Source organism: Pseudomyrmex gracilis, unplaced genomic scaffold, assembly GCF_002006095.1.
Source record: "Pseudomyrmex gracilis isolate BER0280 unplaced genomic scaffold, ASM200609v1 scaffold_341, whole genome shotgun sequence".
Taxonomy (NCBI): domain Eukaryota; kingdom Metazoa; phylum Arthropoda; class Insecta; order Hymenoptera; family Formicidae; genus Pseudomyrmex; species Pseudomyrmex gracilis.
Genome location: NW_018020925.1, coordinates 35,749 through 49,571, shown reverse-complemented (window position 1 = coordinate 49,571; position 13,823 = coordinate 35,749). Strand labels below are relative to the sequence as shown.

Genomic DNA, 13,823 nt, shown 5'->3' with positions numbered 1-13,823 from the left:
ATATACGAGATTTCTTTGTTTATTTGTTTGTGCAGTTACCAATTTTGTTTAAAGAAAATATCGTATAACAATAGTTTTGTGCCGTAATTAGTTTTTTATTATTCTTAAGAGGTTAGGCCATTTTTGAAGTCTTAAAAGGATAAGTTTGGGAATTTTTTGTGGGTAAATAATAATTTTATTGAAAATCTGTTTAGAGCGTTTTATTGCGCATATGTAACAAAAAAATTTTTTTCTTATGTTTAAAATAGCAGCGCACTGGCCCACTTTGCAGAATTGTTTTTTCGCAACTTCAAATCGGTGTACAAAATTTGATAAGTACACGGTTTAATCTTGAATAAAACAAAAACTTTTCTTTTATCTACATATCAAAGACTAAAGAAGTACGTAGGAATTTGTCAAAATATTAATTTTTTTCAAAATAGAAGCTTTTTTTTTACAAAAGACTTGAATTTTTATTTTAGATGTACGCAAAATTGTTAATTGTAAGAAGAGTTTTCAACAATGAAAATTTTTTGTTTTGTTCAAGACCAAACCGTGTGCCTAAGATCTGAAACACCGATTCGAAACTGCAGAAAAAAAAGAATACTGGAAGTGCGCCGCCATTGTGGACATAAAAACAATTTAAAAAATATTTTTTTACTTTGTTATATATCTACAATAAAGTTCTCTGAACAGATTTTAAATACAGTTATTTATTTACCCACAAAAAATTCCCAAACTCAGGTATCATTTTTTACACCTTCAAAGGTGATCCAATCCCTCAACAACGGTTGTTTTTATTAATTTTTAATAATTATGAAGTTTTGAGAAAACTTCGTGCAAAGTACAGATAAACTACGTGCGCAGCACAGATAAATTCATGACAAAACGCCAGATTGTCACACATAATTCAGATCGCCATTAAATCACTCTGTTAATTCCCCAAAGACGAAAGTTGTTCACAAAATAAATGTTATGACTTTAATCTCTGCCCACATTGCGCGTCGTCGAATTTTCGTGTGCATTCGTAGAAAAACCTCGTGATACCGTGCGAATATCAAAAATATTTTAACGTCGCGCGTAATGAGGCGCAGCGGCACAATATCGGCACACAAGTTTATTCGCTCGTCGTATCTGCTGCGCAAAAGATAGCGCAGAATTTAATTTAACACCTTGAGAGATTCGACAAAAGAGCCGTTCACAATTCCGCGAGCGCCAATACTTTCTAAAGAAATAACTGTAAAATATAATATCCACGGCGAGCGATCGCGCATGATTGAGCGTGTAATGCGCTTAGTAAAAAAAAACACACATTTTTTTAAGTCGAAAGAATTAAGAACGAACTGTCCAAAGGAGAGATTTTTCATTTGTCATATTTTTTTTCGACGACAGCCTATCGGAATTTCCGATATGTCTTAATCAAGAATCACGTTTGACGCAAGACGTCCAAATGAAGGCGAAGGAGCGCGTCGGTGCGCGACATCCGCACAATAAACATCGCCAGGTGATTTATGTACTTGAATCGTCTGGACTCTCGACTATCGCGTCTCTCGATCCACGATTCCCTCCTCTCCTCCGGTATAACAAGTATCCGCAAACCGCATCTCGCTTGCTTCGATTTGCTTGCTACCTGTGCTGAAGTTAACGCGTCGACTTTTTGAGCGCGAGGATTCGCCCGGTTAATCGATTATGTGCAGATCCCGAGTTTATCGATCACTTGTCGCAGCGAGAGTACTCACTTTAGGTGCATCATTACTAGCTAAGAATAAAACAATAACAAACAAAACGCGGATAAAAGTGCGTTATTTAAGTGTGAATAAAATTAAAAAAACAAATTTAAAACAAAATTTTAGGTCTTATTTTGTGACAACTTAAACATATTTCATCGTGTAATATCTACATGTAACAAGACAAGAGAGTTTTTAAACAACAGTCTGAGAAAGTTGTTAGCACCGTTTTTTTTAGATTCGCACGTGTGGTTGCGGCGGTAGTTTTTAAATAAACAAAGATTTCCTGGGCTTTTTTTTTGTTAAATTGAACATATTCCATCGTGTAATATCTATCGATACATGCGATAAGACTGTTGGTGTTTGGAACAAAAGCCTGAGGACTAGCACAGTCCATGATTCTTACAATTAAAGGAAAAAGAAGTGCGACAAATGTAACATGCAATTGTGTTGTACCAAGATCGGAAGATTTGTTTGTTCGCTTTTCAATTGTCAACTTAATTTCACGATCGATTACTGCTCTCCACCGACTAATCTCTTTATTAAACGTTATTAGATCGCCGGTCTGGCGAGTAGAGAATATTCAAACGAGAAATCTCGGGCGCGCGCAGAAACTCGTCAAGTATATAATCGAGCCGAGAAACTTTAGTCGACGACGGATGCGAACCGTGCAATCGGCAAGACGTACGGATGCACGAGCGCATCTTCTCTCGTGCAGGCAGTTCGCCGCGAGATTATTCCGCTCATTGGTCCCCTTCGAGATCGGCGGCGAAGCAAGTCGATCGTGCCGAGAACGCGCGCGGTCCGATACTCACTTACTCCGGCCTTTGCGGCCGATCGTCCTTTTTAGTCGCCCGAGGCGATCTAGCCGATCCGGTTTTCGCCAATCCGCGCGACCGTCGTACACAACACGAACCAATCGAACCTCAGAGGCCTCCATTGCAACAGTTAGAAACTCATCCGTGAATAAAAAGGACAGTACGCTCACTGATCCGAATATGATTGTTTTTTTAAGTTAGGAATCAATACACATTTCTAAGAATCAATATATTTCTTGTACTTTTACATTTTCTCCAGACTAATATCTTTATTAAAATATCCTGAAAAATTTGCAGTTATCGAGCTTTTTCTTTCTTTAACATTTCTTCTTTCTCTCATCCAAGTTTGCGGTATTCAAATTGACGATGTGTGCACGCAACATTGTAAGTATCGGGTGTAACTATCTGGTATACATAAAATGACGTTATTTGCGTTTACAGCTGCACCATTATCGTTTTCCGTTGAGCGAAGATATTACTTTTTCCGCTCAACCGAGCGGAGTTTCGAAGCTTTTAAACGCGTCGCGATGTTATCTTTTGATCATCCCGAACAACGCTTCAACAAAAGGTTTTTCAGACGATATTTATCTATATGTGAGATGTAAGATACGAAAACTTCTCGCGATTCCTTCGAACTCGAGTGATCCTCTGAGAGTGTCCGTATCTCATCTAAAAGTTTGATAGTTTATCGAGGAATTCCATTCGCGTGTTGTATTTGACCCGTTACTCGAACGAAAAAACGGGAGACAACGAAATATTCAGAATCAATATATAAAACAAAGCAAAAATTATTTTCATTTTGATTACTTTATAAATAAATTAATTTATAAAAAATTATTTTAACCTTTTGCAGAATCAGACGGGTCTCCTAGACCTACTCAGAAATTGCGCATCGGTGTTTCTAGAAAAAAATTAGTTTTTTTTAAACTTAATATTTTCAGAACTATTAGAGATTTTTTCAATTTTTTTTTATCGACGCAGAAGTGTTCAAACTGTCGATTCGAAAAAAAGAAATTAGAAAAATATTGATTTTTCGGAGATGTTCGATTTTAAAGTCGCGTGGATCTCACAGATCCGATCTGACTAACACGTCGTTTTTGAGATCTAACCACAAAAAGTTAACAAATAAATAAATAATATATATTAATTAACGGATGGAAGAAAGCATCACTTCTCTGGGATTACAAGTCATATTTAAATATTGCAAGAAATTCATCTGGTTGCCGAATTGGAGAGGCACCTGCGCAGCGAATGCGGGTGATCCGAATTTGACTCCTGACGAAGGTGTCTTTTTCGCGTAATAAGTTTTTCAATTTCTATGAGGAGACAAATGGAATATTTCATTTATATATGATGCGAACTCCAGCATTCAAGATGAATTTTTGAGTTGAAATTCAGTTCGAATGAATAGAGTGTAATTTACATGTTTGAATAAATAAAAAATAAATATTTTGGCTCGTTGTGCTTACCGGTGCGCATTGAACGGTCTTTGTGATGACTTGTCAAGTTAGATGTGTATATATTTATTCATATTTTTTTTTTGTATGTATCTTTCTGTTCAAGGATGTTTTTCTATTCTATTATTTTTGTAATGTATATACAGTTGCTGAAGATAATCACCAATAAAATTTGATCGAAACGTCCAGAATATACATTGCGTTTTAAGTTGTTTCATTGTCCACTTTCAACTTGGACCATAGGCTCTTTGGTTCTTTTTTCTTTTAATATATATTTGGTGCAAACACATCTATTACATTGGCTCACATTAATCAAATATTTTTTCAATAGTTGGATAATAAATAAACAACTTGCTCTCATCTAAAAAAACTATTTCTTGCTAGAAAAAATAATAGATAAAAAATACAACGTTTCTAAAATTCTATCTCCGAGAGATTGCTCAGATTTTCGCGAAAGGCAGACCATTTTGCTATTAAATAAAGACTAGCTAACCCGTTGGAGTGCTATTAATTACTTTGGGGCCTTGTCGGAGGAATCCGGTCCCACCAATTATCTCGCAGGCGCGTCTTCTCTCTCGTCGTGGATCCTCTTTCACGACCCGAGAACGGTTAATATCTCGAAAAACGCGCGCGTTGGATCGACTCAGGTATATCGTTTCGGTGAATCACAACCACGGGGGAACTCCTGTTATCTCGAATGAAAAGAAACGACGTGATTTCATCACTTTAATAGAGACATACAAACGCGAGGCGGGCGACCGTTTGTTTTTCCAGAACGTCGTGAGATTATCGAGTCACCGACGCGGAGATGTTTACGATATATAAAATTGTAGTAAAAGATTTCATCGTCGTTCAATTGACTTGTCAATTTCTTTACAAGCTTAGAGATTTGCTCTACAAATTAGTTTCGCGGAAACTTATACTATGTCCGGAATTATCTTGCGCGCGATAAAACAAAAAAAAGAAAAGGATATATATGTAACGAAAATACGATGATTTGAAAAACTGATAACATCTCTTGAAAATTCAAAACTATTTCAAAACTTTTAAAAGTCAAAATATTAAATTGATATTTCGATTCCGTTATTCGGACTTAGATAGAAAGAGAGATCTCGGATAATGTTCTATCGCGCGTTCGGAACCGTCGGACGATCATAGATTTATGGATCGACCGTGCGGTCGAAGAATGCGACGCGGAAGAGATACACGCGCGCAAGTAAGTCGCACTCACGTTCTGAAGAGTAACGCATGCATGAGTTTCTCGCAATATCACGGATGAATCGTTCTTCAATTAGCGACGAATTGGTGACTAGAATATATGCGAGACACACACACACACATACATATACACACACACCTTCCGCAAATCGAAATTCTGCGTTACACGCAGAAAAGATGTTTTTCGCAAACGGTCTCGAGAAAAGACAGACTGTATCTTATTACCGAACGAGCATGGGGAAAGAAAGGGCGAAGCCAGACGGACGATCGACAAGGATCGGTAATAATCGGTGATTATTTCGACGAAAAAAAAGTATCGGTCTCTGATGAATCGCTAGAGGCGTCTTCCTCCGAAGTGTCAGCGACTCTCTTTTTCTCTTCTTCTTTTCTCATCCTTCGTCTCTTTCTCGTCGCCCGCTAACTTTCTTCTGTAACCAACGGCTGGTCCGCGCTCGCGTTCGTCCGTCCGTTCGCCCGATGGACACGAACACGCGAGGGACGGCTTTTACAATAACCGGTGTACGGAGCGCGAGCTCAAGGTCGCGAGAGGAGATCTCTCGAGGAGAAGAGACCTCGGCTTGAAGTTTTCCATTCTTTCGACGAGGGTCCTTCTCGAAGAGCAGGTTCAGCCTCGCTTGTACGAGAGCGCGAAGGGAGGGAGAGAGAGAGAACAACGCGTGTATATTGCAACGCTCTCCGATCGAGCTGACGATGCTGGCAGAGAAAAGGAGGAAAACGTCGTGAGCGTTTCATAATTGATCGGTGTGTCGTGCACAGTAAAAGCCACTTGTGCAATTCATTACTTTTGTATGAGGACGTCTTTTGTTAGCTTATCTTTCTCTTCGACGCGTCATCTCGGAGAAAGGAATGAAAACGCGTTCTTGATGCGAACGCGTCGTCGTCGTCGTCGTGCCGCATTCTTTTGCGGTGCGATATCGCGAGAAATTTCGCGATGTTCCAACGGAGAGAAATCTCTCTTATTCGCGGCGACCCGCGCGGCCACAATGCGCACCGTTACGCGTGAACGCGAAACCATATTCGCGTAACGGTAAGGTCAGAGAAAAGTGAGAAAGAAAGAGAGAGCCGTGCGCAGATATTGCCGCGATATTCGCGTTCGCGTAGGTAGACAACCGGGAAATAGGCTCGTCATGGGGATTTACTCTTGGGCGTGGAGCGCTCGGATCCGCATCAAATCCGATCGGAATAGATTCGCACCGCGTAGCGACATGATTCTCGTCGACACGTGGCTCTCGAAATCGTCGACATATATCGCCGATCACGAGTAGAATATTGTTTGCGTGCAGTTTTCCTCTCGATTATTTTTTTTTATTGAAAAAAATTCCAACATATTTGTTTTGGTACAATAAAACCGTGTGCTAATTGGTAACAAATTCTCTTGCGTAAGTGACTTTTTTTATTTATTAATTTTTTCAATATAAAAATTAATTCAGTATCTTAGATGTTTTATTGCATTATTTTTCTGCTTGTGATTTATTTTCTTAATAATTCTATAGACGTTATTTTTTTCTGCGTACTTGGTTCTGTACACGAATTAGAGTTTTTTTCCGTTTGTAAAATAAAGCGAACAAATGATGACATGCGCGCACACATAAGCATGACTTTTGAGGAATTTTAATTATCTCGATGAAATTATGGTTTTTTACATCGCCGTTTATAAAATCGGTAACGATACTTTTTTCTCATCCCGTCGATTTAATCAGATTTACATGTGTGCGATACGAGGTCCGTATCTCGAAGTTATCTTTCAGATCATTGTGGGGTCGAAAAAGTCGAGGGTTCTCAAAGCGGACGATCCTGTATGTATATATCAACGCTGGGGCGAGTTGAGACACACATACACAACCAGGCACGAGAAGATGCCCGGCGCGGATAAGGAGGTTCCACGGAAGAACGCTCGATTTTATGGAACCTGTTTCCCACCGTGCGTACACACGAGCGCGCGTACACATATCCCTCGCACGAACGGGTTTACTTAAAGGCGCGTAACATACGCTTCACGCTATCCTACGAAGCTTCCTCGTAAATTAAACGTCGCGCGCGCGCGTATCTCCGAACCGCGCGTTCTTGGTCCGGACAAATCCGAAAATCCGACGAGTGTCTCAATTAAAAGGCTACCGCCGTTTCGTTGCGCAGAATAAATCAAATCGCGAGATAAATCGTCACGCGATGTAATCCAATCTGCTGAAGATTTGTATGTTTAAGAATTTTGAACTAGATGCGTCGGAAGGGATAGAAAGAGAATTGTTCAAAATCACATGAAAAATTATTTCCTTTTTGTCTCTAGAAAAAAGATATTGATAGAGATTATTTCTTAGAATTTCGGTCACTTTTATTACAATATTTAATTTAAAAACAAATTTACTGATGCAAATAATAAAGATTCTATAATTTAGTAAAATTTCTCAAGAAATAAAACCTTAAGGGCTAAATGTTGGATGTATATATGCGAAATGTATATTTTTTAAACGTTTAAATTTTATAGATACATAGTAATTCGAATTCAATTCAAAACTTCCTATCGGATGCTTAACTTGCATCTCTTCACAAATAATCTCTTTTACCTCTTGTAAAATTGAAAAGATCCATTGCAAAAAAGACATCTTGGCTAGGAGTCAACTCCGGACTTTGCTCATTCCATACGATCGCCTTATATATCAAAATTATCTATTGTAATTTACACGTTTAAAAAATATATATTTCGCATATACATCCAGCATTTGACTTTGAGGCCTTTATTTCTTGATTAGTTTGATGCTAAAGAAAGTACTGTTTATGAATATTAATGAAATTTTTATTTTGCGTATAAAAATATAAATTATCTTTAAGGTGAGTATCTAAGAATATAATAAAAAAAAAAAAAAGTGGAGTATGGACTATAAGAAGTACTTCAGACTATCTTGTCGAATATAAAGATGTCTCGACTCGTATTCACGTCGAGACTTTCGTAACGAGGGCTGCTGTGCGTTCGAGGGCCGCGTTAGACATGACGCGAGAAAAGGGGGCGAAAGAGAGGTCAGCAGCCCCCTTTCGCTTCGCTCGTTCTCTCTCTCCCGGACAGGGGTGAGTGACTCACGTTCCGTCGACGTTGTTCGTCGGGACGCGAATACTACCCTCCAAATATTGATTCGCTCGCCCGAGAACGCACGCGTCGCAACGCGTCGGGCTTTCTCCCAAACACGTACACGGTCCTTTACTTTAGATCTTCTTCGAGTCGGACTCTTCTCTCCCCCTCCCCCCGAGACTCGGACAGTCTTTTTCCAGAACAAAATCCCTTGAAAAACTCTCTTTTCCGAAACTGAAGAGAGAATTTGCTCGTTTTCGAGTATAAATTCGCACAAAATGCAAATAACAAAAGTTAGATATAAAATGTATTTTAAATACAATGTGACTCTTAACATTCACTCACGATTAGTGCGCGTTTCTCATCATTTAGAAACTTGAGATTGTTTATATTAACAATCTTGTGATTTTAATTAATGGATGTACACCTGACTTCAATAACTGTCATTTCTTATACGAAGTTGCGCAAATTTTTGTCGAATCGATAAGTCGAAAATTGATGCACCTTTGTTTATGCATGAAATATCTTCAGTCATATAAAAAGAAAAAAAAAATTTCATTAACTTTTTAAATAAAAAATAATATAATAATAATCTAAAAATTAAAACCCTGCTAATTTTGCGCAAATAAATTGTATTCTTAGGATCTGTGGAATTATCCTGCTCGATCAGTTGTGACCCGCGACCTGTCATCGATTGACACTGCGCGTGTCTTTCACGCCGGGAGAAAGGGACGGAAAAAAATCGTGCGAGAGAGAGAGAGAGAGAGAGAGAAAGAGAAAAAGAGAGAGAGAAAAACTCTCGCGGTTCTTGCGGAAGAACCGCGGGGTTCGTTAACCGATGCAGCGGTGACGGGCAATTAAAAACGTTGATTTTCCCGTGGGAAAGCGTTGGCGCCGCAAAAGAAAAGGGCAAAAGAAGTGCTTGGCGCACACGCGTTCTCGAAGCAGCTTAGAAGACGAAGAAGAAGGTAATAAAGCAGCGTTGTGCAGCGGAGGTCACTCACCGTCCCACCAAGGTCGTCATTGGCGACGAATCCGTCACATCTTCGTGCGATTTTTCACCTGTTCGCTCCAATGTCACTTTATCATTTGACGAATGGCGGAATATTTTTCCTTTTCTTCGAGAGCGAAGTTGGTGAAAACCAAGAGAAATTGCGCTCACACAAGAGAACCGCGCGATACACCGCTTAACGTCAGCGTCGCGACTGCCGCCGCCGCCGCCGCCGCCGCCGCCGCCACCGCCACCGTTGCTCCACACGCGTGCACGCGACGGCGGACGCGCTGCGCGCGTGCGCGCCCTCGCACCTGTACGCTATACCGAGAAGGAGGTAGATAGGTATAGGCACGGTACTTTTTAAATTCTCAAATCAGGGTAGTTAATAAATAAATTATCTTGATTTTGTTTCAATAAATATTTATTTATGTACATTTCATTTTGATACTTCTTTGTTTCACATTATTGTACAAAGTTGCACCATTTTTGCAAAGATATTATTAATATTATTTTTTTTAACTAAAAAGTTGGTGAAATTCTTTTTATGTGATTGCAGACAATTTATGCATAAACAAGGTGCATCAATTTTTGACTTGTTACTCGACAAAAATTGGCGCAACTTTGTATAAAAAATGGCAGTTATTGAAGTCAAGTGTGTGTAACTCCTAGTCCGAGACCAGTCCTACACACGGCTCTCTCCATTCATTTGCATATGTGTGAATACGCGTACGTACATACGCGTATGAAACTCAACCGGCGACTCTTGACCTGTTTGTTTTGCCGTTTTCGATTTTATAACACATCGTGTCGAAGGTTTTCGAAAAAAATAACAACTGTATTTTCCTTGCCCTGCGAAAAAAGTTTTTCTTGCTCGCGAGAAATCGATCGTGCGAAAAAACTGCGAGTGGAAAAAGACGTGAGTTGCGTACGCATCACCGTCCGCGTGAATGTAGAATTCTCTTTTTATTTCTGGCAGGAATCTCGCTTCGTATACCGGGTGATCACGATATCACAGATGTATTTTTTTTAAGAATAGATCTTTGTATCAAAATTTTGAACTTTCAGGGAGAAAAAATAATTGATTCAATGAAAATTAATTTCCATAAAAATGCATTTTTTTGTTTATTGAATATAATTTCAAGATTTTAGTCAAACCAAAAGTTTCTACATGTGAGACTTTCTTATTGTAAGATATATTTTGACTGGAAAATTAAAGAAATGTGAAAAAATTATAATATATAAAGAATTTTTGCTTATATATATAACTTAATTGCTGAAAAATTTACAAATACAATCCCATTTCCAAAACATTGTAACATCTTGTATAAATGATGTTGTACCTGTGCGGTACATGTGCAAAACACTTGTCGTTTTCGGTCGAGCATACATCGCTTTCGTTGTTTTTTCGATAAAAAGTGAGAACAATTCTGTGAATTTATTTCAACACTAGAGTTTTAGTAAACGCGAATTTTTATAAGAGAGTATTTTTTTTGTAAAGAAACTTAAACAACGTCAAATTAATTGTACAAAAGTTAAAAAACGAATTCGAAAGAGAAAGGCATGCCTCTTGTATTATTGTGTCGATATGTTACTTGTAAGTTGGTTTGTTGGCGCACAGAGTACGCTAGCTTGCGGACAATAACTTCTATTATACATACAAATAAACTAATAATACTTTTTATGCAATGTACATGTGTATATATAAGTAAAATTTATTTTTTTATATTATATTTTCATTACTTTTTTTAGAATTAATGTATACATATTGTTATATTTCTAAAAAAAGTTTTATATGTGTAATATAATACATATATAACTTATAAAAGATACACAAATTATACGAGATAATAATAGAGATAGGTAAATGATAATAACATATAAAAAATAACATATAAAATAACATATCAAAAATAACAATAAAACGTTTCTTGAAAAAACTGTCATCGCAACGGCTTATGCAAATCGAAAAACCATTATTAACATTTCCTCAGGCTCTTATTCTAAAAAGTAACAGTTCTATCATATGTATATCGATAAATATTTTGAACGATGAAATATTCAATTTACCATAAAAGAAGGCCCGGAACGTTTTTGCTTATTAAAAAAATCATCATCACACGTAGAAATAAAAAAAAAAAAAAAAAAAACAGTGTAGACTCTTGTTCCAAAAACTAACAGTCATTACATATCAATACATATTACATAATGAAATATATTCAATTTGCTACGAAAAAGAAAGAACGTCTCCATTTATTTAAAAAACCACTACCGCAACTACGCATGCAAAAAACAGTGTTAACAACTTTTTCAGATTTTTGTTGCAAAATCTAACCATTTTATTACATGCCAATAGATATTACACGATATGTATTCAATTTACCAAGAAAAAGAAGGCTCGGAACTCTTTTTGTTTATAAAAAACAAAAACCTCATCATCGCAACAACGCGTGCGAAGCAAGAAAATAGTACTGGCGGCAGGTTATTTATTATTTTAATGATTTAATCAACTTGTAAAATACACTAAGTTTAGTTTAATACTCACTAAGTTTGGTAAATGTATAGTGGTTAAAAACAAACCCGTAACCATGTGTTTGCAAACAGCTCGCTATTAATCGCGTTAAACATGCGTTAAACCTATGTTACCGGTCTTTGCTTAAGGCTATTCTCGTTGTCGGATCGTGAGTTGTCTTAATTCATGATAGTGTATCAAAACTTTCCGGAAGAACCGGAATCGATACAGAGTACATTTGCGAGCCAAACAACGTAGCTATCAACGTGCGAAGTTAATTTATTATCGACGATTGATGTACGAGGGAAAAGCGATAACGACTTTTTTTTGCAATGTAAATTGCAATTTGTAATCGTGAAATTGCACGAATGGATCGGGAACGCTACAAGAATCGTCGTTTCGGCGAAATGTTTGTTTATCCGAAACACATAGTATGCAATTGTTGAAACCGCGTCGTCCGATCGATACGGAAGTGCCGTGATAGAAATTGCGACAATCCGGGTTCGATCCATCACCGATACTCAAGTCTCGCAAATATCGCGACTCTTATACGTTTACCTAAGAGAAGTCGATGATGAAGATTACATATCTTTTTGAAACAGCACAATTATATTAACCCTAATCTTGTTAATTTTTTTTAGGTACATCCCGAGTCGAAATTTTGATGCTACTTTCAACCTTTTGAAGATACTTTGAATCTATTTAGCTGTGACCAATATACTTATTTAAACCTACTTTAACGATTATATTCATTTACTCCTCTTTTGAACCTTTAATTCTATGAATTTTACCTTTATCCTACTTTGAAGCTCCAAATCCTCTCAATATTATAATCATTAAAGTAGATCTTCTTTACGTAGGAGCTAGAGTAGCACGGTAGGTTCACATAAAACCTCTATTGAAGCTTTATTTCCTACATATGTTTTAATTAAAAAATTAGAATAATAACCAACTTTTTATTATCACAATTTATAATGTAGTTTATTGTAATAAAGAATAAAATTTATAAAAACAGAAAGTAATTATTTATTTTATTGTCACAGATATATATTTTAATAGAATTTTCTCAAAGAATTAGAATGAACGTGTACGTTCTCTCTCTCTATAAATTCGTAGTGATTTTATCAAACCTACAATGAATTTCTATCTGTGACTTCTGCGTTTTTTCTTATTTTTCTCATAATCGCGGTTGCTAAAACTAATACTCAATAAAGAAAACGACACAGAATCATATATAATATATAACAATTTTATTAAATCACACAATGACAAAGAAATAACAATAAACAAATCAATATATTTAACACATCAAGTTTTTTTTGGTTATTATATAAATTTACAAATTTGTTAATGCGTACGGAGAAGAGTCCTCAAAAATATTATACATTACATCGTTGCATCTTGCTTCGCCGCTTGAACACTTCATTAGCACGGAGTCTATAGAAGAATAAAAGAAAAATTTGAAACAATTAGCAGTTTAATATTGATTCGAACAAAATTCGAAAAGTTCCTTTATAAAACTAACTCGTTACCATAATAAGTTAGTTTTATAATTTTTACTCACAATTCGGATAAACAGTAAAATAATTGAAATTAAAATATTACCTTTCATATTATCGTTATACGTAGTCACTTCGGTTTTTAGATTTTTATGTTTTTGCGATTGATATTTTTTTTATGTTGATTTCTTTTTTCTATAGCTTTTATTTCTTCTTTTGATTTTGTTTTTCTGTATTTCTTTTTATTTGCAGCAATTTTATTGATACAATTAATTAACTCTTTTTTAAGAACATCAAAACCTTGCATATTTATCCACTCTAAAAATATGAAACATATATTTTTTTATCTTATATACATTATTTTTATCTTATATACACACACATTATTTTTTATATTGCAATGCATATTGCAAAAATAGTTTTTATATGTTGCAATTTTTAAATAAATATATATATATACACTTACATACCATACTACTGTATATATATATGTATATACACACACATATATATACACACATATATATATATATATATATA

General features: G+C 36.3%; 1 protein-coding gene across 6 annotated transcripts in view; it reads right to left on the bottom strand.

Annotated features, from left to right (window-relative positions):
- The window catches only part of LOC109860180 (protocadherin-like wing polarity protein stan), a 28,292-nt gene extending 18,816 nt beyond the window's left edge, over positions 1-9,476 (bottom strand). For all 6 annotated transcript variants that reach the window (XR_002250791.1, XM_020439094.1, XM_020439097.1 and 3 more), the window contains exon 1: positions 9,286-9,476. The gene's annotated coding sequence lies outside the window, so the exon portion shown is untranslated. The remainder of the gene's footprint in view (positions 1-9,285) is intronic.
- Between the last annotated feature and the right edge of the window lie 4,347 nt (positions 9,477-13,823).